Here is a 23,932-nt window from a genome sequence, read left to right on the forward strand (position 1 = left end):
CTATAATCTATTTTCCATTAAGACATATTAATCTGCAAGTCCCTCATGATGATCAGCTGGAAATATTAGATATTGAATTGCAGAAGTATTGTATATTTTGAAGCTTGTAATATGACTATAAGAAATATGCCCCATATCCCTAGACACTGTATTTGTGACAAGTTGTCAGGGGAAGTGTGTTTTTTTAATTTAATTTTATTTTTTAACTTTACAATATTGTATTGGTTTTGCCATATATCAAAATGAATCCACCACAGGTATACATGTGTTCCCCATCCTGAACCCTCCTCCTTCCTCCCTCCCCATACCATCCTTCTGGGTCGTCCCAGTGCACCAGTCCCAAGCATCCAGTATCATGCATTGAACCTGGACTGGTGACTCGTTTCATATATGATATTATACATGTTTCAATGCCATTCTCCCAAATCAACCCACCCTCTCCCTCTCCCACAGAGTCAAAAAGACTGTTCTATACATCAGTGTCTCTTTTGCTGTCTCGTATACAGGGTTATTGTTACCATCTTTCTAAATTCCATATATATGCGTTAGTATACTCTATTGGTGTTTTTCTTTCTGGCTTACTTCACTCTGTATAATAGGCTCCAGTTTCATCCTCCTCATTAGAACTGATTCAAATGTATTCTTTTTAATGGCTGAGTAATACTCCATTGTATATATGTACCACTGCTTTCTTATCCATTCATCTGCTGATGGACATCTAGGTTGCTTCCATGTCCCGGCTATTACAAACAGTGCTGTGATGAACATTGGGGTACATGTGTCTCTTTCAGTTCTGCTTTTCTCAGTGTGTATGCCCAGCAGTGGGATTTCTGGGTCATAAGGCAGTTCTATTTCCAGTTTTTAAAGGAATCTCCACACTGTTCTCCATAGTGGCTGTACTAGTTTGCATTCCCACCAACAGTGTAAGAGGGTTCCCTTTTCTCCACACCCTCTCCAGCATTTATTGCTTGTAGACTTTTGGATCACAGCCATTCTGACTGGCGTGAAATGGTACCTCCTAGTGGTTTTGATTTGCATTTCTCTGATAATGAGTGATGTTGAGCATCTTTTCATGTGTTTGTTAGCCATCTGTATGTCTTCTTTGGAGAAATGTCTATTTAGTTCTTTGGCCCATTTTTTGATTGGGTCATTTATTTTTGTGCAGTTGAGCTGTAGGAGTTGCTTGTATATTTTTGAGATTAGCTGTCAGTTGCTTCATTTGCTATTATTTTCTCCCATTCTGAAGGCTGTCTTTTCACCTTGCTTATAATTTCTTTTGTTGTGCAGAAGCTTTTAAGTTTAATTAGATCCCATTTGTTTATTTTTGCTGTTATTTCCAATATTTTGGGAGGTGGGTCATAGGGGATCCTGCTGTGATGTATGTCGGAGAGTGTCTTGCCTATGTTCTCCTCTAGGAGTTTTATAGTTTCTGGTCTTATGTTTAGATCTTTAATCAACACTTTCTAACACCATACACAAAAATAAACTCAAAATGGATTAAAGATCTAAACGTAAGACCGACATTTGTGTTTTTTAATATGAAGACTCTTATTGTAATGTAATATACTCATCTGCTCTTCTCCTTTATGACTTTTACCTTATTACATATACACCTAAAATGCCTTTCTTACTTTTAGATGAGATAAATGTTCACTGATTAGTTATTTTATAGTTCATTTTTTCTACATTTACCTCAATTTCTTCTGTTAATGATCTTGGCATTGGCATGGATTATCTTTTTATTTCCAAATAGTTTAAAATATGTTTACACAATTAAATATCCAGAATACATAATGTATAACTACAAATTTAAAAAAAGCAACAAGATGGAAATGTGTGCTAACTTTAGGCACATTCAATTCAGAGAAAAAGAAATATAATAGCCAAAAGTATATGAAAATATGCTAATCCTTACCAGTGTTAGTATGTTAAAATCATGAGTTTTTTTTTTTTTTTTAATTTCAGAATGGAAAAATGAAGTGTTATTTTATAAAGTTCTGGTGAAAATTTGAGAAAACTTTTTCTTTCATTTTTTTGTAAATTGAGGTATAATTGATGTAAACCATTACTTAAAGTGTACAACAAAATGATTCAGTATTTGTATATATTGTGAAATGATCACCACAGTAAGTCCAGTTAACACCTGTCACCAGACACAGTCACTGAAAAGTTATTTTTTCTCCTGATGAGAACATTTAAGATCTGTTCGCTTAGCCCCTTTTAAATATGCAATACAGTATTATTAGGTACAATCACCATGCTGTATGCTACTTCTCTATGACTTATTTTATAACTAAGAGTTGGACAACTGAGCAACTTTCACTTTCACTTTCATATCTACTGCCCTAGGCAAGAATTCCTTAGAAGACTTGTAGTAGTCCTCATAGTCAACAAAAGAGTCTTAAATGCAGTACTTGGGTGCAACCTCAAAAACAACAGAACCGTCTACACCTTCTAGAACAAACACCAAAAAAAAAAAAAATGTTCTTTTAATCATAGGGTGTTAGAATGCAAAAGTGGGAAGTCAAGATATACCCAAACTAACAGGAAATGTTGGCCTTGGAATACAGAACAAAACAAGGTAAAGGCTAATAGAGTTTTGTCAAGAAAATATGCTGATCATAGGAAACACCCATTTTCCAACAACCCAAGAGATGACTTGAGGCATAGACATCATTGGATGATCGATACTGAAATTAGATTGGTTATGTTTTTACAGTCAAAAAAGGATAATCTCTATAGTCACAAAAACAAGACAAGGAGCTGGTTAGATGGCATCACTGACTCAACGGACATGAGTTTGAGCAAACTCCAGGAGATAGTGAAGCAAAGGGATGCCTGGCATGCTACAGTCCATGGGGTAGCAAAGAGTTAGACACGACTGAGGGACTGAACAACAACAGTGCATACAGTAGCCCTTCATGTCTTCAGGCTTTGCATCTATGGATTCAGTCAAGTCAGAAGAGAAATTTTGGTCCAAATCTGGTTGAATCTATGGATGCCAAACCCATGAATACAAAATGTGCAAATACAGAGGGCCAACTGTATATTTATTGAAAAAATCTGCATCTAAATTGACCCACACAGTTCAAACCCATGTTGTTCATGGGTCAGCTGTATTTGTCTTTGTGCCAGTATCACAGTGTTTTGATTTCAGTAGCTTTGTAGTAAGTTTTGAAATCAGGAAATGTGAGACCTCTAATTTTGTCCATTATTTTCAATCTTATTTTGGTTATTCAGAGTCCCTTGAGATTCTGTATAAAATTAGGATTATTTTACCAACAATATTGGGATTAAAACATAGATTGTATCACATCTGTAGATTGTTTGGGTTAGTATTGTCATCTTAATAGTATTAAGTCTCCCAGTTAATGAATGAATTCTTTGCTTATATGTGTCTTTAATTTCTTTCATCAATGTTTTATAGTTTTCAGTGTACAAGTCTTACATTTCCTTGGTTAAGTCTATTCCTAAGTATTTTATTCTTTTTGATGCTATTTTAAAGGGAATTGTTTTTTTAATTTTCTTTCCCAATTGTTCATTTTTAGTATATAGACACAAAATTGATTTTTTACAATTTGTTTTATATACTACAGTTTTGCTGAATTTGTTTACTACTTCAAACAATGTTTTGGGAGTGTAGACCCTTTAGTGCTTTCTCCATATAAGATCATGTCATCCATGAACAGAGATAATTTTACTCTTTTTCCAAATTGGATGCTTTTGTTAGGTAGGTAGAATAGGGAAAAGGAGTCCAAAATGGTGGTGGCTAAAAGACAAGGAAGGTCAAAGGAAGGTCCGAGGACCAGAGTGAAGACTTCAGGCAGCACTCCTGGCTAAGCCCAATTTGCATAGGGCAGGCCCAGGTGGAGGAAAAAACATATAAAAGAAGGAGCCAAAGCGCTTTCTCACGGACTCTCTCCCCCGCGTGCGTGTGCTCTTTTCTTTCTCTCTCTCTCTCTCTCTCTCTCTCTCTCTCACTCTCCTGCTATCTTCTAAATAAAATAGAGCTGTAACACTGATTTGCCTAAGAGCTATAGCATGGTTTGTCCAAGACCGGAGAGCCGTGATGCACCGAGGGCTTTAATGTCCGTCGCTCCAAATCTTTGCTGTGACGAGACAAAGAACCGAGGAACATAACATTCATGTGACATCTATGGTGCCGTGACTTGGATATAACCTGGCTGAAACAACCTCTACGTGGAAGAGGCCAAGCACAACAGGAGCCCAACTCAGTGAAGCTCCCGCGCTAGAAGTGGAAGGCAAAGAAACCCAGCGCAGGGGAAGGCCCATCGTGCTGGAAACCGGGACAGCAAAAAACGAACTCAGCAGAAAGCACACATGGCCTAGTCTCAGATTCCAGAAGACCTCCGGTTAAGTTAAGAGGTCCTCGCTCCTATGGCTGGAGGGACCTTCACAATCTCTCGTTTCTTGTTTCCTTGAACCTCCCACAAACAGACGGGTGGCAGGGGCACAATTGAGGGACTCTGGAGAGGCTATTCTTCAGCATGTCCCAAAGGCGCTATCTGCTGAGCCCCAGTAGCTGTTACACAAGCCGAGGGGGGTTCTTCTGTCCTTTCTCTTCTCTTTGCCAAGGATCAGACCAATGAAACTGTGAGCACCAGTCAGATATTTAGCAAACTTTCCAGCGGGCTATGAGGGGGATTCCTTGGCACGTTTTCCCCACTGCTTTTTCCTCCTGTCCTTCAGCTCTCTCCCAAGACTCAAGCCCGGCCAAAACTAATGAAACTCAGGCTCTGATGCCTCATTGCAAAAATTCATTGAGAGACAAAGTGATAAGAGGTAGATTTGTTAGGATTCAGAGAGAAGCCACCCTTCAGGGTGTGAACCATTGCTGAGGGCAAGGGCTGCAGCCATGGAATTAGGCCTGGCTAGGTTTTGTGAGGGAATGGAATTCATATGCTAATGAGAGGATCATCCCAGCCATTGGGGAACCACCCACTCCTCCCTCTTCTGACCTTGTGCCTTGGAGCTGTCTTGCCACCTCTGGGTGTGTCTGTTGGCTTATAGACTGGGGATTAAGGCTTACTTGAATTTGACTTGTCATCTTGGACCCAATTGATTTTAATTGGTTTACATTATACCCTTGTGCTATGTCATTCTTTCAAAGTTTGTGCTCTGCCTCCTTCCCTCCTGTTTCATGCTCTTTTCCTGAGCCCCATCCAGACCCACAAGACTGCCTCTACAATCTTCTGGAGAGACAACCAGAAAATAGTTGGCCTTGGGAGGGAAATGCTCTATAATATCCAACCCCCTAATCCTACCCAATACTGGTCATACTGGAGATCTTGGGGATGCCCAAACTCCATTTTTGGGGGTCCCAGGAGGTCGTAACGTCTCAACCTGCCCAGGGACCCAATCCTCGGGAGGCCATCACGCCTCGACCTGCCCAGGGATTCAATCTCTAGGAGGCTGTCATGCCTCAGTCTGCCTGGGGATCTGCACCCTGACCCGGGGACACCTGGCTCTCAGGTTGCAACAGTTCTGGGTAGGATGAACTTACATCATATCTATTCCCATCCACACTGGGCCAAACAAACCTCTTAATTCTACCCAGCATTGTTAACACTGGAGATCTTGGGGATGCCCAAACTCCAGTTCGGGGGGTCCCAGGAGGTCATCATGCCTTGACCTGCCTAGGGATAGGTCTTTGAAAGGTTGCCACGCCTCAACCTGTTCGGGGATCCTCTAGTCCCAGGGGTCCCAGGAGGTCGTCACGCCTCAACCTGCCCAGGGACCCAATCCTCGGGAGGCCGTCACACCTCAACCTGCCTGGGGATTCGATCTCTAGGAGGCTGTCACACCTCAGCCTGCCTGGGGATCTGCACCCTGACGCAGGGATGCCTGGCTCTCAGGTTGCAACAGTTCTGGGTAGGATAAGCTTCAGAAAGACTCACCCCTAAGGAAGTCTACCTATGGAAACAGAAAGAAGCCTATTACTTGCGGGACTGTGCCCAGTCTCAGCAATAACTCAGGAGCCCAATGAGAACCCCATTGCCTTTCTGGAGAGGCTAAAAGAGACAGTCCAAAAGTTTACCAACCTGGACTTAGATTCTTATGAGGGACGGGTGATTTTAAAGGACAAATTCCTGTCCCAATGTGCATCAGATATCAGAATTAAGTTACAGCAACTACAACAGCAGGACCCTGCTGCCTCTTTAGATGAGATGGTCCAGACAGCCACCAATACCTTTTATAACAGAACAGGAGAAGGAGGCCAAGGCCCAGGAGAAGGAGAGAAAGAAAGAGACAAGGCATGCCCAGATGCTGGCTGCCCTCCAGAGAAGCCCTATGGCAAACCCCGAGTCCTTGAAGGACAAGGCACGAGACAGACGCCTGATCTGTAGACTGGCGGAGCATTGGGCCAAAGAGTGTCCAAACCGTGACAAGTCTCCTAGAATGGCTTGCCACAAATGCCATCAACTGGGACATTGGGTGGCACTCTGCCCTCGGGACCCAAGAGCCTCAAGGTCAAGCACCAAGCCTACCCTCACAATGGTTCAAGAGGTCTGAGGCGGCCCGCTCCAGCCAGCCCACCTGTCACAGATAACCATCACGGTGCTGGAGCCAAGGGTGCGACTGGATGCGGCAGGTAGGTCTGAGAATCTCTTGGTTGACACAGGGGCTACCTACTCTGTCTTGATCTCCTACTCTGGAGCCTTCTCCTCCCAAACCTGTACCATTTTGGGTGCTACAGGAAAAGCAACTACTAAAAGATTCACCTGAGCACTTCTTTGTTGCTGGGATGGACAAATATTTTCCCACCAGTTTCTGGTGGTCCCTGAGTGTCCTACCCCCTTATTGGGAAGAGATATACTCACTAAACTGGGGACCACCCTTGTGATGGGAAGTTTTTCAGCCCCTAGAGCTCTACAGCTCCTGGTTACTACTGAAGAACCCATTACACCTTCAATAGAGAGGGACCAAAAACTATGGGAAGACAAAATTAATCCCCAGGTGTGGGATCAGGGGATTCCTGGACAAGCCCACCAAGCTGAACCAGTCATCATTGTCCTCTGAGATCCCACTTGGTTTCCTAACTTGAAACAATATTCTCTCAAAAGAGAGGCTCGGGACTTACCTGGGAGTTCAGATTACACACGGGTCCAGGAGGCTGTCCTCTGATCGGGTACAAGGAATCCTCCAGTTGCCCTCCCTCACGACTCGGAAACAATTGCGAGCTTTCCTGGGGCTAACTGGTTATTGTAGAATCTGGATACCCAACTATGGTCTAAATGCCCAGCCCTTATATGAAAGCTTAAAGGGACGAGATGATTCAATCCCACTGATGTGGGGAACTCCTCAAAAGAAGGCAGAGGCTACACTAAAACAGGCCTGAACTCAAACACCTGCCTTGAGCTTGCCAGACCCAGAAAAAGCATTCCAACTTTATGTCCATGAAAGAGAGGGAACAGCCTTGGGAGTGTTAACTCAAAGGTTGGGATCTGAGCCCCAGCCTCTAGCTTACTTATTCAAGAGGCTCGATGCAATGTCCCAAGGTTAGCCCCCTGCCTTTGAAATCTTGCAGCTATTGCAATCATGATATAAGATGCTTTAAAACTCTCCTTTGGGGGCAAACTAACTATTTTTACCAGCCACCAAGTAAAACAACTCCTAAATGGGAGAGGCCATTTATGGATGTCTGATCAAAGAATCCTCAGATATCAAGTAATGCTGATGGAAAATCCAGGCCTCACTATATCCCCTTGTGAGGTTCTTAACCCAGCCACCCTCCTACCTACCCTCGAGGGCTCTCTCCCTTTTCATTCTTGTCTAGAAATCTTGGACCACTGGACAAAACCCCGAGAGGGATTGTCAGAAGATCCTCTGACCAATCCTGAAGAAATCTGGTACACTGATGGAAGCAGCTTTGTCTTGGATGGAAAAAGAAGAGCTGGGTATGCAGTAGTCTCCAATTTTGAGACCATAGAGGCTAAGCCTGTGCCACCAGTTACTTCAGCCCAATTAGCTGAGCTCATAGCCCTGACTCGAGCTTTAGAGCTGGGAAAAGGAAAAAGAATAGCCATTTACACTGACTCCAAGTATGCCTTTCTGGTGCTACATGCACATGCGGCTGTTTGGAAAGAAAGGGGCCACTTGACCACCCGAGGTTCCCCAATCAAATATGGTGATCAGATTCTTTGACTCTTGGAGGCAGTCCATCTTCCCACTGAGGTTTCAGTCTCCCACTGTAAAGGACATCAAAAAGGGAACATGGAAGTGGCACGAGGGAACCAAGCAGCTGATCAGGCAGCTAGGAGAGCAGCATTACAGAACCATGACCTAATAGGGATTGCCACCTTAGTTCCACAGACTAATTTGCCAAAAACTCCTTCATATACTGAAGGTGAGACTCTTAAAGCTAAGAGCGAGGGCTTTCAAGAAGATCATATGGGGTGGTTCCAAAAGGAGGGACTCCTTTTTCTGCCTGGAAACCTCCAAGGGAAGTTGGTTAACTCCTTACATGCCACTACTCATTTAGGAGAAAAGGCCCTCCAAAGATTACTAGAAAGGTCTTTCAGAGGAACAGGCCTCCAAACAACTATAAGACAGGTGGTCTCCTCTTGTCCCACTTGCCAATTAAACAACCCACAAGGAGATTGAAGACTCCAGCTGGCACAGCCCGTCCAATGATGTGGGGCCTACCCAGGAGAGGACTGGCAGATGGACTTCACCCAGATGCCAGTTTCTCAAGGGTATAAATACCTATTAGTCATGATAGATACATTCACAGGATGGATTGAAGGCTTTCCCACCTGGACTGAGAAGGCTGAGGAGGTGGTAAAAAAAACTGCTCCATGAAATCATTCCACGATTTGGTCTGCCCAGGTCATTACAAAGTGACAATGGGACATCATTTACTTCTAAGGTCACCCAAGAAGTCTTGAAAGCATTGGGCATTACTTATTATCCCCATTGTGCCTAGAGGCCTCAATCTTCAGGAAAAGTAGAAAGAGCCAACCGATTCTTAAAATCAGCGATAAAAAAGATAACCCAGGAGACCTCCCTGGGATGGAAGGAGGCTTTACCAATAGCTCTCCTCCACACCCGCATTGCCCCTAAGGAACAGGTTGGTCTTAGTCCTTGTGAGATGCTATATGGGAGACCTTTTGTTTATGTCAATGACCTCTTCCTAGATCCAGAGGTTCAGACCCTCCAGTCTTATACCATGGACATTGGGCAATTCCAACAGGATATACGCTTGTGGGGTATGAACCAGAACCCAAAAGATTCTAAAGAGTCACCACTATATGCTCCAGGGACTCAAGTCCTAATTAAAGTCTGGAAAGATGGGTCCCCAAAGGCTCAACTCCAGCCCACATGGAAGGGCCCTTACCCTGTAATACTTTCTACTTCCACAGCAGTCAAGATACCAGGACATGACTCCTGGATTCACTACTCATGAGTCAAGCCGTGGAAGAAAACAGAAGAGGACACTCAATACACCTGTGAGCCCCTGGGAGATCTCACATACCTATTCAGAACTACCAATGAGTGCCATTCTAATGAACACACCCAAAATCTGGTTTCTGGGGATAAGATTTCTCAGGATAACTCTAAGGAGCCAACACAGCTTGACAGAGATTGTACTCCAAGACAGACAGGAGATAGATCTTCTGATCCCTGAACAAGGAGGGACTTGAGCTATCCTGGCGATGTGAATTTAAAATTGACCAATGTCCCTACTAGTCCTTGTTATGCTATATTGATGATGCCTATGATTATTCCATGTACTGTCGATTGTCTAACCTGCTTTGTATCTGCCCAGGTCAACCAGCTACAACATGCAGTGCCAGTTCAACAAAGATATAAAACTACAGCTGACCATGGAAAATATCACACACCCTTGGACACCACTATAAGGACTCAGGATTGAGACTAGCAAGAGGGAGAGGCCCAATACCCCTCGCCGCCCCAGTTCAGCAGGAAGTAGCCAGAAAGACCTCGACGCCCCTATTCCCAAAGAATTGGGCCTCCCATCTCTTGAGGGGGGAATGTTAGGTAGGTAGAATAGGGAAAATGAGTCCAAAATGGTGGTGGCTAAAAGACAAGGAAGGTCAAAGGAAGGTCCGAGGACCAGAGTGAAAACTTCAGGCAGAACAAACAGCACTCCTGGCTAAGCCCAATTTGCATAGGGCAGGCCCAGGTGGAGGAAAAAACATATAAAAGAAGGAGCCAAAGCGCTTTCTCACGGACTCTCTCCCCCGCGTGCGTGTGCTCTTTTCTTTCTCTCTCTCTCTCTCTCTCTCTCTCTCTCTCACTCTCCTGCTATCTTCTAAATAAAATAGAGCTGTAACACTGATTTGCCTAAGAGCTGTAGCACGGTTTGTCCAAGACCCGAGAGCTATGATGCGCCGAGGGCTTTAATGTCCGTTGCTCCAAATCTTTGTTGTGACGAGACAAATAACCGAGAAACATACACTCACGTGACATTTTCATTTTTTTTTTCTAGCATAGTTGTTCTGAATGGGACTTCCAGTACTCTGTTAAACAAAAATGGTAAAAGAAGATGTTCTTTTCTTATTCCTAATCTTAGAGGAAAAAAAATAACCTTTGATCACTGTATGTTATTAGCTATGGGTTTTTATATATGCATTTTCACATATAGAAGTAGTTTCTTCCTCTTCCTAAGTGTTGATTGTTTTTTATTATGTTTGTATTATTTCCAATTTCCCTCTACAGTTGTCGTCTAGTTTAACTGGAAAAGATATGTTATATGATTTCCATCTCTTTAAATTTATTGAGACTTGTTTTGTGGTTTAACATATGGTCTCTCCTGGAGAATGTTTCATGTACTCTTGAGAAAATATGCATTTAGTCTTGTTAGGTAGATTATTTTCTATATGTCTGTTAGGTCCAATTAGTTTATAGTGTAGTTCACATCTTCCATTTCCTTTCTTATCTTCTGTTTGTTATATGCATTATTGAAAGTGGAATAATGAAGTCTTCTATGTTACTATAGAGCTATCTTTTTCTCCCTTCTATTCTGTCAGTACTTACTTCATATATTTAGAGCTCTGATGGTTGTTTTATATATGCTTATTATTGCTATATCTTTCTGGTGAATTGATACTTTTATTACTATATAATATACTTTCATGTCTCTTAATATATTACTTAATGTCTATTTTATGTGCTATTAGTGTATCCATGCCCTCTTTTGGTTACTAATTGCATGGAATGCTTTTTTTTTTTTTTTTCTCTCTCCATACATTTACTTTCAACCCATGCATATCCTTAGATCTAAAGTGAGTGTCTTATAGATAACATATAAATGGATCTTATTCTTTGATCCATTTTGACAGTGTGTCTTTTGATTGGAGATTTTAATTCATTTTCATTGAACATTATTACTGATAAGGAATGCTTTGCTATCGACTTTTTCTTTCTTTTCTCCTGCAGATCCCATAATGTATATATTGGTTCACTTACAATGTTTCATAATTCTTTTAAAATATATTTACTTTTCCTCATTTTTTTATCTCTTGCTCCTCAATCTTCATAACTTCAAATGACCTGTTTTAAAGTTTGCTGACCATTTCTTCTGTCCCTTCAAGTTTCTCTCTTAATCCCCCCCAATGAACTTTTTCAACTTAATTATCTTTATCAGCTCTTGAATTTGTTTGGTTCCTTTTGTAACTTCTGTGTGTGTGTTGATATTTAAATTTTGTTTTTGCATAGTTTTCCTTTACCTTTGTGCACATTTAAGGCTTTTACTTTAAAACATTTGTCTAGTAAGTCTGATTTTGTGTTTCTTCTGGGATGGTTTTAAGATACTCATTTTGATCCTTTTAGGAACAATATTTACCCATTTGTTTGTATGCTTTGTGATTCTTTGTTGAAATTTTGTACTTTGTACAAGCAGCCACCTCTCTCTGAAGACTAATGGGGAGCACATTTATTAATTAGTAATGCATTATTTCCATCTTGGGTTCAGCCATGGTGAAGTCTTAAATTCTTCCCAGGTTCTTTCTTAACATGTGTTATGCTTGAGTCTGTGTGTGTGCTTTTTTTTCCCCTCCAACTTACTTGTATACATAACTACTTATGAAAGTCTTAATTCTCATGTAATCTCATGTGGCTTCTAGTTGGAACCTTAGATTTTTATATTTTATTTCTATTTCCACATTCTCTTGCCCCTGGTATCCACATGTATGCAGGTCAACTGCAAGTTTTATGTTCAGTGCCCTCTAAAGCCTCCCATGGTTTCCACCAACTGAAAATTCAAACTACGTTTAAGTTCCCCCATCTGACTTTCAAGTCAGGTGCTGCCACTGCTTTGCACAGTCTTTCTCCATTTGAGCTTCAGGTTAAGCAAAGCAGAAACCTATCCTTTAGGCAGCCCATAGCCAGGTTAAGTATGGTTTGGGTCTGTAGTAGCAGCACTTCCTCCCAAAGGTGCTGCACCACACCAAGGAAGATATAGGGCAAAGGCAATGAAAAATACCATAAAAATTCTGACATCTTTAAATATGGCTGTTTCTTGATTGGGCATTCGCTTGGTTGCTGTAGATCTTTGATTTCCAGAGCCTATTCAAAGTGATTTTAGTTTGTCTTTAGTCATTCTTTTATTATTCACATGGGGGGAGGAGGGAAATGAGGCCCTGTAGCTTCCTAGTTTGCCACATTGCTAGTGTCACTCTTTGAGTTTTGAAGAAAAATCAGGTATATGAACTGGTAGAATAGACATAAAATGAAAATGAAGTCGCTCAGTCGTATCTGACTCTTTGCAACCCCATGGACTGTAGCCTACCAGGCTCCTCCCTCCATGGGATTCTCCAGGCAAGATTACCAGATTGGGTTGCCGTTTCCTTCTCCAGGGGATCTTCCCGACCCAGGGATCGAACCCGAGTCTCCTGCATTCCAGGCAGACGCTTTAACCTCTGAGCCAAGGAAGCTAATTCATTTCAAGATGAAAACACACATTCAGACGAAATAAATGATGTGTTTGTAGTATGGCAAACAGATTAATCTGTTAGAATAAGAGCATGGATGTTTTTATTTCAGAGACAGCAACAGCAGCCTTACAGCCCTAAGTTATCTCCTGTCAGCTCTTCCAGGGTCATCAATACTCCTAACTCCTTTGAAGAGTTTGCTCAAAGTAAAGTACTTTTCAAGATGACTGGTTTCAGTAATGACTGAGGATTGGAATAACCTGTTACAATTAGCAATTTTAAACTCTGGGTAATAATACTCTTAATAGTGAAAAAAATAAAAGCAGATTAAAAACAAGTAGGGATTACACCCTGGAAGAAAGGAACTGCAGTGGATGAGATCCATGTTTCCATTCCCCCCCCCCCCTTGATGATACTTCCTACTCCATAGGATTGAGGGAAGATAGATCTCACATAGAAAGCTGTGACAAAGCAAATATTGTACAATTTGAACGATTGTAACAAAGCGATTTTGTTAAGTAGATTCAAGTATTTAAATTTTTTTCACAATGAATAAGCTAAAGGGGGCTATCAAAGAGAAATGGGAATAATAAAAAGAATCAAGGGGTGATTATATAAATGAAAAGTAGTATAATTAATACTAAATATAATATAATATTAATATAATATAATATTAAATTATATAAATTAGTATCTGTGAAATGAAATGTTCACACATTGGCTCATAAATTGATTAGAGACAAAAGAATAAAGGGTCAGTGAACTTGCAGACAGACGAATGAAAATTATCCTATGGGAAGAACCAAGAGAATAAAGATTAAAAGTAAAAGCTTCAGTGACCTTTGAGACAATAATTTTGACATTGACACAATTAGAATTTCAGGAAGAGAGAATGAGACTGGGGGAGAAAAAATATTTGAGTGAAAATGGCTGACATTTCCCCAAATTTAGTGAAAGACATACACTTACATATTGCAGATGTTCTGTAGCATTAAGAAGGATAAATATATATATACAAGCAGCTCATACAACTTAATACCAGAAAAACAAACAATCCAATCAAAAACTAGGGAAAAGACCTAAACAGACATTTCTCCAAAGAAGACATACAGATGGCTAACAAATAAACTCATGAAAAGATGCTCAACATCACTCATTATTAGAGAAATGCAAATCAAAACCACAATGAGATATCACCTCACACCAGTCAGAATGGCAATTATCAAAAAATCTACAAACAATAAATGCTGGAAAGGGTGTGGAGAAAAGGGAAGTTTCTTGTGCTGTTGGGGATGTAAATTGACACAGCCACTATGGAAGACGGTATGGAGATTCCTTTAAAAAACTAGGAATAAAACCACCATATGACACAGCAATCCCACCTAGGCATATATCCTGAGGAAACCAAAATTTAAAAAAGACTTCCATTGTTCATTGCAGTACTATTTATAATTGTCAGAACATGGAACCAACCTAGATGTCCATCAACAGATGAATGGGCAAAGAAGCAGTGGTACATATACGAAATGGAATATAAAAAGGAATGAATTTGAGTCAGTTCTAATGAGGTGGATGAACCTAGAACCTAGTATACAGAGTAAAGTAAGTCAGAAAGAGAAAGATAAATTTGTATTTTAATGCATATATACATAATCTAGAAAAATAGTCCTGAAGAATTGATTTGCAGGGCAGCAAGAAGCAATAGAGATAGATAATAGACTTATGGACATGGGAAGAAGGAAGGAGGGGGTGAGGTATATGGAAAGAGTAACATGGAAACTTACATTACCATATGTAAAAGAGATAGCCAACTGGTAATTTGCTGTATGGCTCAGGAAAGCCAAACAGGGGCTCTGAATCAACCTAGAGGAATAGGTTGGGGAAGGATATGGGAGAGAGGTTCAAAAGGGAGGGGATATATGTATACCTATGGCTGATTCATGCTGAGATTTGACATAAAACAAGAAAAAATTTTAAAGCAGTTATCCTTCAATTCAAAAATAAACATTTTAAAAAGGATAAATATTAATAAATCCATACCTATTCACATCATATTCAAAGAACTAAAGGCTAATAAAAAATATAATATCTCAAAGGCAGCCAGAGAAGAAAAACATTATATAGAGGGGGACACTGATTGTGTGTGTGTGTGTGTAGATATTAATAGCTATAAATTTCCATCATTGTATTGTTTTTGCTTCATCTTGTAAGTTTTAGTTGGTTGTCTTTGTCTTCACATTCATCCGAAAGTATATTCTAATTTCTTTTGTGATTTCTCTTTTGACATATCAGTTACTTTTAAGAGTGTTCTTTAATGTCCATGTATCTATGAATTTCCCCAATTTCTTTCTGTTATCTGTTGGTGGTATAGTGGTGAGCTTGGCTGCCTTTCAGATTTCCTTCTGTTATTTACTTCTAATTTAATTTTGTTGCAGATAGAGCACATATTTTGTATGAAGTATATTTTTAATTTATTGAAAGGTATTTTGCCTACTATATGGCTTATCCTATAGTGTATACTTCAGAAAAAATATATATCCTGCTATTTTTGGGTGGAGTATTCTACAGTTTTCTGTTAGATCTACTTGGTTTACAGCTTTGCTAGTGTCTTCTATTTTCTTGCTAGTCTTCTGTCTGGTTTTTCTCTCAGTTATCACAAGTGAGAGTCTCCAACTATCATTGAGTTGTCTTATTTTCCTCTCAATTGTTTTAGTTTTTCTTCATGTAATTTTGGGTTTTGTTGTTGATTACCCATGTTTATAATTGTTATGTCTTCTTGATGGATTGGCACTTTTATTGTTATAACATGTCCTTTTCCTCACATAATAATTTTATCTTAAAACTTATTTTGTCTGATATTACTGTGATCAGTCTAGCACTTTTTTGATCATTATTTGCTTGTAAAATCTTTTTCTATCCTTTCACTTTTGAACTGCTTGTGCCTTTGCATCTAAAGCATATCTCTTCATTTTTGTTAATACTTTTCCCCACCCTTAAGATATTATTCAATTTCTTTCTGGCCTTCATTATTTCTAATGAGAAATAAGCCATTATAATTATTGAGTTTCCCTTGTATGCAATGAGTAAATTTTTTTTCTTTTGCTGCATTAATGATTTTGTTTATTTTTGGCTTTGACTTTTTTTTTTGCCTATCTTTGATTTTATTGTAAATAAATTCCATTAGGCTTCTTGGATATATAGATTAGAATTTTTAATCAACTTTGGGAATATTTTGGCCATTGTTTCATCAAATATTAGCCACACTCCTTTTTTTCTCTCTCTTGGAACTTCTATGATGCAGTATTTATATGTTTGATATAGTTCCAAAGGTTTCTGAGGTTCTAGTCATTTGTGTTCATTCTGTTTTTTTCTGCTCCTCTGACTGCATAATCTCAATTGACCTGTCTTCAAGGTCAGTGATTCTTCTGTCTGAAGTCTACTCAGTTAGCCTAGTGGTCACCTAATGATTCCACAGAGACTTCCTTAAACACTTGGGACTAATAAGTTTCCCAGTGCTGAGATGTTCTGTATACATGTTATGGTACATCCTCAGCATTCAGTCTTTTGGTTTATTACTATGCCTTGACTCTCATTTCTTAATCATACAGACCCTTTAAGTTAAACAGAGTGGAAGCCTAATGATTTTTAGACCTCTCCTGAGCATGTACACAGTCCTGGGCATGTGGGTCCTTCTAGATTATTAGTAATGTGTCAGAGTTTTACAAAGCACTTATCAGCAAAACATCTCATTCCTCAGTCTTTCCTACCAAGCTTTTGTCTAGTCTATTATTTATCCCAACTTATATGCATTGCTCCAGACAGCAGGAACTTAGAAACAACCTACAAGTTCATTGTTAGACCAATGGATAAAAATGTGGTATGTATGTTTATATATATTTATACAAACAAACACACAATGGAATGCTAGTCAGTCATAAAGAGGGAAGAAATCTTTCCATTTGTGACACATGAATGGGCCTTAAGGCTATTATGCTAAGTAAAATATGTCAGACAGAGAAAGACAAATGATCTCACTTATATGTGGAGTATAGAATACAATACAAAGCCAAAACAAACTCATAGATACAGTGAAAAGATTGATGGTTGCCTTAGTTGAGGGTGAAGATTGGGTGAAATGGGTTAAGGGGGTCAAAAGTTATAAAATTCCAGTTATAAAATAAATAAACTAAGGTGATATAATATACGGCACAGTGACTATAATTGATAATAATATATGGCATAATTGAAAGTTCCTAAAAGAGTAAATTTGAGACTTCTCATTTTTTTATGTAAGGTGACATGTTAACTAGATTTACTGTACTGATAATTTTGCAATGTGTACAAAAGTAACATGTAATGAATATGCTAAATATCAATTATACCTCAATTTTTAAAAGTTTAAGAAATGAATAGGAAAACCAGAGATTGAAAATAAATTTTAGTACATATATGTGACAAATAACTTATTGCAAGATATATGAGGAACACTTACAAGTCAATAATAACCAAAAGAAAAACGCTTAATGAGTATACTACCCAAAGTAATCTATAGATTCAATGCAATCCCTATCAAGCTACCAACAGTATTTTTCACAGAGCTAGAACAAATAATTTCACAATTTGTATGGAAATACAAAAAACCTCGAATAGCCAAAGCAATCTTGAGAAAGAAGAATGGAACTGGAGGAATCAACGTGCCTGACTTCAGGCTCTACTACAAAGCCACAGTCATCAAGACAGTATGTTACTGTCACAAAGACAGAAATATAGATCAATGGAACAAAATAGAAAGCACAGAGATAAACCCACGCACCTCTGGACACCTTATCTTTGACAAAGGAGGCAAGAATATACAATGGAGAAAAGGCAATCTCTTTCACAAGTGGTGCTGGGAAAACTGGCCAGCCACTTGTAAAAGAATGAAACTAGAACACTTTCTAAAACCCTACACAAAAATAAACTCAAAATGGATTAAAGATCTAAACGTAAGACCAGAAACTATAAAACTCCTAGAGGAGAACATAGGCAAAACACTGTCTGACATAAATCACAGCAGGATCCTCTATGACCCATCTCCCAGAATATTGAAAATAAAAGCAAAAATAAACAAATGGGACCTGATTAAACTTAAAAGCTTCTGCACAACAAAGGAAACTATAAGCAAGGTGAAAAGACAGCCTTCAGAATGGGAGAAAATAATAGCAAATGAAGCAACTGACAAAGAATTAATCTCAAAAATATACAAGCAACTCCTGCAGCTCAATGCCAGAAAAATAAACGACCCAATCAAAAAGTGGGCCAAAGAACTAAACAGACATTTCTCCAAAGAAGACATACAGAGGGCTAACAAACACATGAAAAGATGCTCACCATCACTCATTATCAGAGAAATGCAAATCAAAACCACAATGAGGTACCATTTCACGCCAATCGGAATGGCTACTATCCAAAAGTCTACAAGCAATAAATGCTGGAGAGGGTGTGGAGAAAAGGGAGCCCTCTTACACTGTTGGTGGGAATGCAAACTAGTACAGCCACTATGGAGAACAGTGTAGAGATTCCTTAAAAAACTGGAAATAGAACTGCCTTATGACCCAGCAATCCCACTGTTGGGCATACACACCAAGGAAAGCAGAATTGAAAGAGACACGTGTACCCCAATGTTCATCACAGCACTGTTTATAATAGCCAGGACATGAAAGCAACCTAGATGTCCATCAGCAGACGAATGGATAAGAAAGTTGGTGGTACATATACACAGTGGAGTATTACTCAGCCATTAAAACGAATACACTTGAGTCAGTTCTAATGAGATGGATGAAACTGGAGCCTATTATACAGAGTGAAGTAAGCCAGAAAGAAAAACACCAGTACAGTACACTAACGCATATATATGGAATTTAGAAAGATGGTAATGATAGACTTGTATGTGAGACAGCAAAAAAGACACAGATGTATAGAACAGTCTTTTGGACTCTGTGGGAGATGGAGAGGGTGGGATGATTTGGGAGAATGGCATTTAAACATCTGTAATATCATATAAGAAATGAATCGCCAGTCCAGGTCCAATGCAGGATACAGGATGCTTGGGGCTGGTGGACTGGGATGACCCAGAGGGATGGTACAGGGAGGGAGGTGGGAGGGGTGTTCAGGATGGGGAGCACGTGTACACCCGTGGCAGATTCATGTTGATGTATGGCAAAACCAATACAATATTGTAAAGTAGTTAGCTTCCAATTAAAATGAATAAATTTAAATTTAAAAAAATAAACTATTGTTACAACTTGAAAAAATAAAAAGGTAGTTCTTATAATAAAAATAAATAAATAAATTTAAATTAAAAAAAAGACTAAATAGACACTTTGAAAAGGAGATGTAAAATGATCATTAAAGACATGAAAAGGTGCATATTATTATTCAGCAGTCCAATCAAATTAAAATCTATATGAGATATGATTTCATACCTACTAAAATGGCTAAAATTTGCAAGGTCGGCAAACACCAAATGTTTAAAATGTGAATTAAATGGGACTACCACATGATTTCTTTGGAAGGAATGATGCTAAAGCTGAAACTCCAGTACTTTGGCCACCTCATGCGAAGAGTTGACTCATTGGAAAAGACTCTGATGCTGGGAGGGATTGGGGGCAAGAGTAGGAGGGGACGACAGAGAATGAGATGGCTGGATGGCATCACTGACTCGATGGACGTGAGTCTCAGTGAACTCCGGGAGTTGGTGTTGGACAGGGAAGCCTGGCATGCTGCAATTCATGGGGTCACAAAGAGTCAGACATGACTGAGCGACTGATCTGATCTGATCTGACCACATATTGCTGGTTAGGATTGGAAAATCACACAGTCTGTTTCACAAAGGTTTTTATAATTACTTGTAAAGTTAAACAATACACAGTAGTTCTACTTATTGACTCAGGACAACAGGTAAAGAGATTCTTCAAAAAAGAAAAAAATGTGAATTATTGATAGATAGCAAAGCATCCCCACTCCAGTACTTTTGCCTAGAAAATCCCATGGATGGAGGAGCCTGGTAGGGTGCAGACCATGGGGTCGCTAGAGTCGGACACCACAGAGCGACTTCACTTTTACTTTTCACTTTCATGCATTGGAGAAGGAAATGGCAACCCACTCCAGTGTTCTTGCCTGGAGAATCCCAGGGACGGGGGAGCCTGGTGGGCTGCCGTCTATGGGGTCGCACAGAGTCAGATATGACTAAAGCGACGCAGCAGCAGCAGCAGCAGCAGCAAAGTATGGTCATCTTTGAACATTCAGTTCAGTTCAATTCAGTCACTCAGTCGTGTCCGCCTCTTTGTGACCCCATGAGCTGTAGCACGCCAGGCCTCCCTGTCCAACACCAAATCCCAGAGCCTACACAAACTCATGTCCATTGAGTTGGTGATGCCATCCAATGATCTCATCCTCTGGTGTCTCCTTCTCCTCCTACCCTCAATCTTTCCCAGCATCGGGGTCTTTTCAAATGAGTCAGCTCTTCGCATCAGGAGACCAAAGTATTGGAGTTTTAGCTTCAGCATCTGTCCTTCCAATGAATATTCAGGACTGATTTCCTTTAGAAATGACTGGCTGGATCCCCTTGCAGCCCAAGGGACTCTCAAGAGTCTTCTCCAACACCACAGTTCAAAAGCATCAATTCTTTGGCCCTCAGCTTTCTTCACAGTCCAACTCTAACATCCACACATGACTAATGGAAAAATCATAGCCTTGACGAGATGAACCTTTGTTTGCAAAGTAATGTCTCTGCTTTTTTAATATGCTTTCTAGGTTGGTCATAACTTTCCTTCCAAGGAGTAAGCATCTTTTAATTTCATGGCTGCAATCACCATTTTCAGTGATTTTGGTGTCCCCAAGAATAAAGTCAGCCAATATTTCCATTGTTTCCCCATCTATTTGCCATGAAGTGATGAGACCAGATGCCATGATCTTCGTTTTTTGAGTGTTGAGTTTTAAGCCAACTTTTTCACTCTCCTCTTTCACTTTCATCAAGAGGTTTTTAGTTCTTCTTCACTTTTGCCATAAGAGTGGTGTCATTTGCATATCTGAGATTATTGACATTTCTCCCAGCAATCTTGATTTCAGCTTGTGCTTCATGCAGCTTGGCATTTCTCATGATGTACTCTGCATATAAGTTAAATAAGCAGGGTGACAATATACAGCTTTGATGTACCCCTTTTCCTATTTGGAACCAGTCTGTTGTTCCATGTCCAGTTCTAACTGTTGCTTCCTGACCTGCATACAGGTTCCTCAAGAGGAAGGTCAGGTGGTCTGGTATTCCCATCTCTTTCAGAATTTTCCCCAGTTTATTGTGATCCACACAGCCAAAGGCTTTGGCATAGTCAATAAAGCAGAAATAGATGTTTTTCTGCAACTCTCTTGCTTTTTTGATGATCCAGCGGATGTTGGCAATTTAATCTCTGGTTCCTCTGCCTTTTCTAAAACCAGCTTGAACATCAGGAAGTTCACGGTTCACATATTGCTGAAGCCTGGATTAGAGAATTTTGAGCATTACTTTACTAGTGTGTGAGATGAGTGCAATTATAGTAGTGGTAGTTTGAGCATTCTTTGGCGTTGCCTTTCTTTGGGATTGGAATGAAAACTGACATTTTACAGCTCTGTGGCCACTGCTGAGTTTTCCAAATTTGCTGGCATATTGAGTGCAGCACTTTCACAGCATCATCTTTTAGGATTTGAAATAGCTTAGCTGGAATTCTACCACCTCCACTAGCTTTGTCCGTAGTGATGCTTCCTAAGGCCCACTTGATTTCACATTCCAGGATGTCTGGCTCTAGGTGAGTGATCACAGCCTCATAATTAACTGGGTCATAAAGATCTTTTTTGTACAGTTTTTCTGTGTATTCTTGCCACCTCTTCTTAATATCTTCTGCTTCTTTTAGGTCTATACCATTTCTGTCCTTTATTGAGCCCATCTTTGCATGAAATGTCCCCTTGGTATCTCTAATTTTCTTGAAGAGATCTCTAGTCTTTCCCATTCTGTTGTTTTCCTCTATTTCTTTGCATTGATTGCTGAGAAAGGCTTTCTTATCTTTGTTATTCTTTGTAATTCTGCATTCACATGGGTATATTTTTCCTTTTGTCCTTTGCTTTTCACTTCTCTTCTTTTCACAGCTATTTGAACATTATGCTGAGTGAATAAAGCAAGGTACAAAATTCTACGCACTATATGACTTCACTTTTATGAAACTCAGGAACAAGTAAAACCTTTCCCTACTCTTAAAAGATGCTCAGCATTATTCATTATCAGAGAAATGCACATCAAAACCAGTATGAGGTACCATTTCACACCAGTCAGAATGGCTGTGACCCAAAATCTACAAGCAATAAATGCTGCAGAGGGTGTGAAGAAAAAGGAACCTTCTTACACTGTTGGTGGGAATGCAAACTAGTACAGCCACTATGGAGAACAGTGTGGAGATTCCTTAAAAAACTGGAAATAGAACTGCCTTGTGACCCAGCAATCCCACTGCTGGGCATACACACTGAGGAAACCAGAAGGGAAAGAGACACGTGTATCCCAATGTTCATCACAGCACTGTTTATAATAGCCAGGACATGGAAACAACCTAGATGTCCATCAGCAGATGAATGGATAAGAAAGCTGTTATACATATACACAATGGAGTATTACTCAGCCATTAAAAATGATACATTTGAATCAGTTCTAATGAGGTGGATGAAACTGGAGCCTATTATACAGAGTGAAGTAAGCCAGAAAGAAAAACACCAATAGAGTATACTAACGCATATATATGGAATTTAGAAAGATGGTAACAATAACCCTGTATACGAGACAGCAAAAGAGACACAGATGTAGAGAACAGTCTTTTGGACTCTGTGGGAGAGGGAGAGGGTGGGATGATTTGGAAGAATAGCATTGAAACATGTATAATATCATATATGAAACGAGTCACCAGTCCAGGTTCGATGCACAATACTGGATGCTAGGGGCTCGTGCACTGGGATGACACAGAGGGGTGGTACAGGGAGGAAGGAGGAAGGAGGGTTCAGGATGGGGAACACGTGTATACCTGTGGCAGATTCATGGTTATATATGGCAAAACCAATACAATATTGTAAATTTAAAAAATAAAATAAAAAATAAAAAAAAATAAGATGAGTGTGTGCCTATGTGAGTTAAGATTTAGTAAAAGCAGGAAAATGGAAGTTTACTGGCTGTTGGAAATTTTCTGTACTTTTACTAGGGCTATAGTTCAATTTTTAAAATCTAATTAACATAAAGCAACTATGCTTCAATAAAAAATAAATTAAAATTTAAAAGTCTAATAAACTTCTACACTTAAACTAGCACATTTTAGTGAGTTTAAATTGTATTTAAGAGAAAAATATAAAATCTGTACGGGATTAAAACCACATGTAAGCTTTATCTCAATAGGCTCTTCCTCTCTTAATTTTACTCCTATATCCCTTATTTTGCCAAGTCTTTCTGTGTCCTTGTAGGAAAAGCATTAGAATAGTGTCAGGTAATATGTATTTCATCCTTATTAGCTTTATCACATATTAGTTTGATGATTTCAAAGTATCATAGATCCATAGACTATTCAGTTCACTCAGTCGCTCAGTCGTGTCCAACTCTTTGCGACCCCATAGACTGCAGCATGACAGGCCTCCCTGTCCATCACCAACTCCTGGAGTTTACTCAAACTCACATCCATCTTGTCGGTGATGCCATCCAACCATCTCATCCTCTGTCATCCCCTTCTCCTCCCACCTTCTATTTTCCTAACATCAGAGTCTTTTCAGATGAGTCAGTTCTTTGAATCAAGCGACCAAAGTATTGGAGTTTCAGCTTCAGCATCAGTCTTTCCAGTGAATACTCAGGACAGATTTCCTTTAGGATGGACAGGTTGGATCTCAAGAGTCTTCTCCAACATCACAGTTCAAAAGTATCAAGTCTTTGGAACCCAGTTTTCTTTATAGTCCAACTCTCATATCCATACATGACTACG

The 23,932-nt window shown here is 39.6% G+C and overlaps 1 long non-coding RNA gene across 2 annotated transcripts; it reads left to right on the forward strand.

Annotated features, from left to right (window-relative positions):
- Positions 1–5,695: 5,695 nt before the first annotated feature.
- On the forward strand, positions 5,696–11,956 carry LOC129638750 (uncharacterized). 2 transcript variants are annotated; one of them, XR_008707999.1, is made up of 3 exons: positions 5,696–6,613; positions 7,799–7,919; positions 9,384–11,956. It is a non-coding gene; the product is annotated as an uncharacterized LOC129638750 (long non-coding RNA). The 2 variants fall into 2 exon arrangements; XR_008708000.1 differs by lacking the exon at positions 5,696–6,613 and having other exon boundaries at positions 7,590–7,919; positions 9,384–9,470; positions 9,791–11,956.
- Positions 11,957–23,932: the final 11,976 nt, after the last annotated feature.

This window comes from Bubalus kerabau, chromosome X (genome assembly GCF_029407905.1).
Source record: "Bubalus kerabau isolate K-KA32 ecotype Philippines breed swamp buffalo chromosome X, PCC_UOA_SB_1v2, whole genome shotgun sequence".
Lineage (NCBI taxonomy): Eukaryota > Metazoa > Chordata > Mammalia > Artiodactyla > Bovidae > Bubalus > Bubalus kerabau.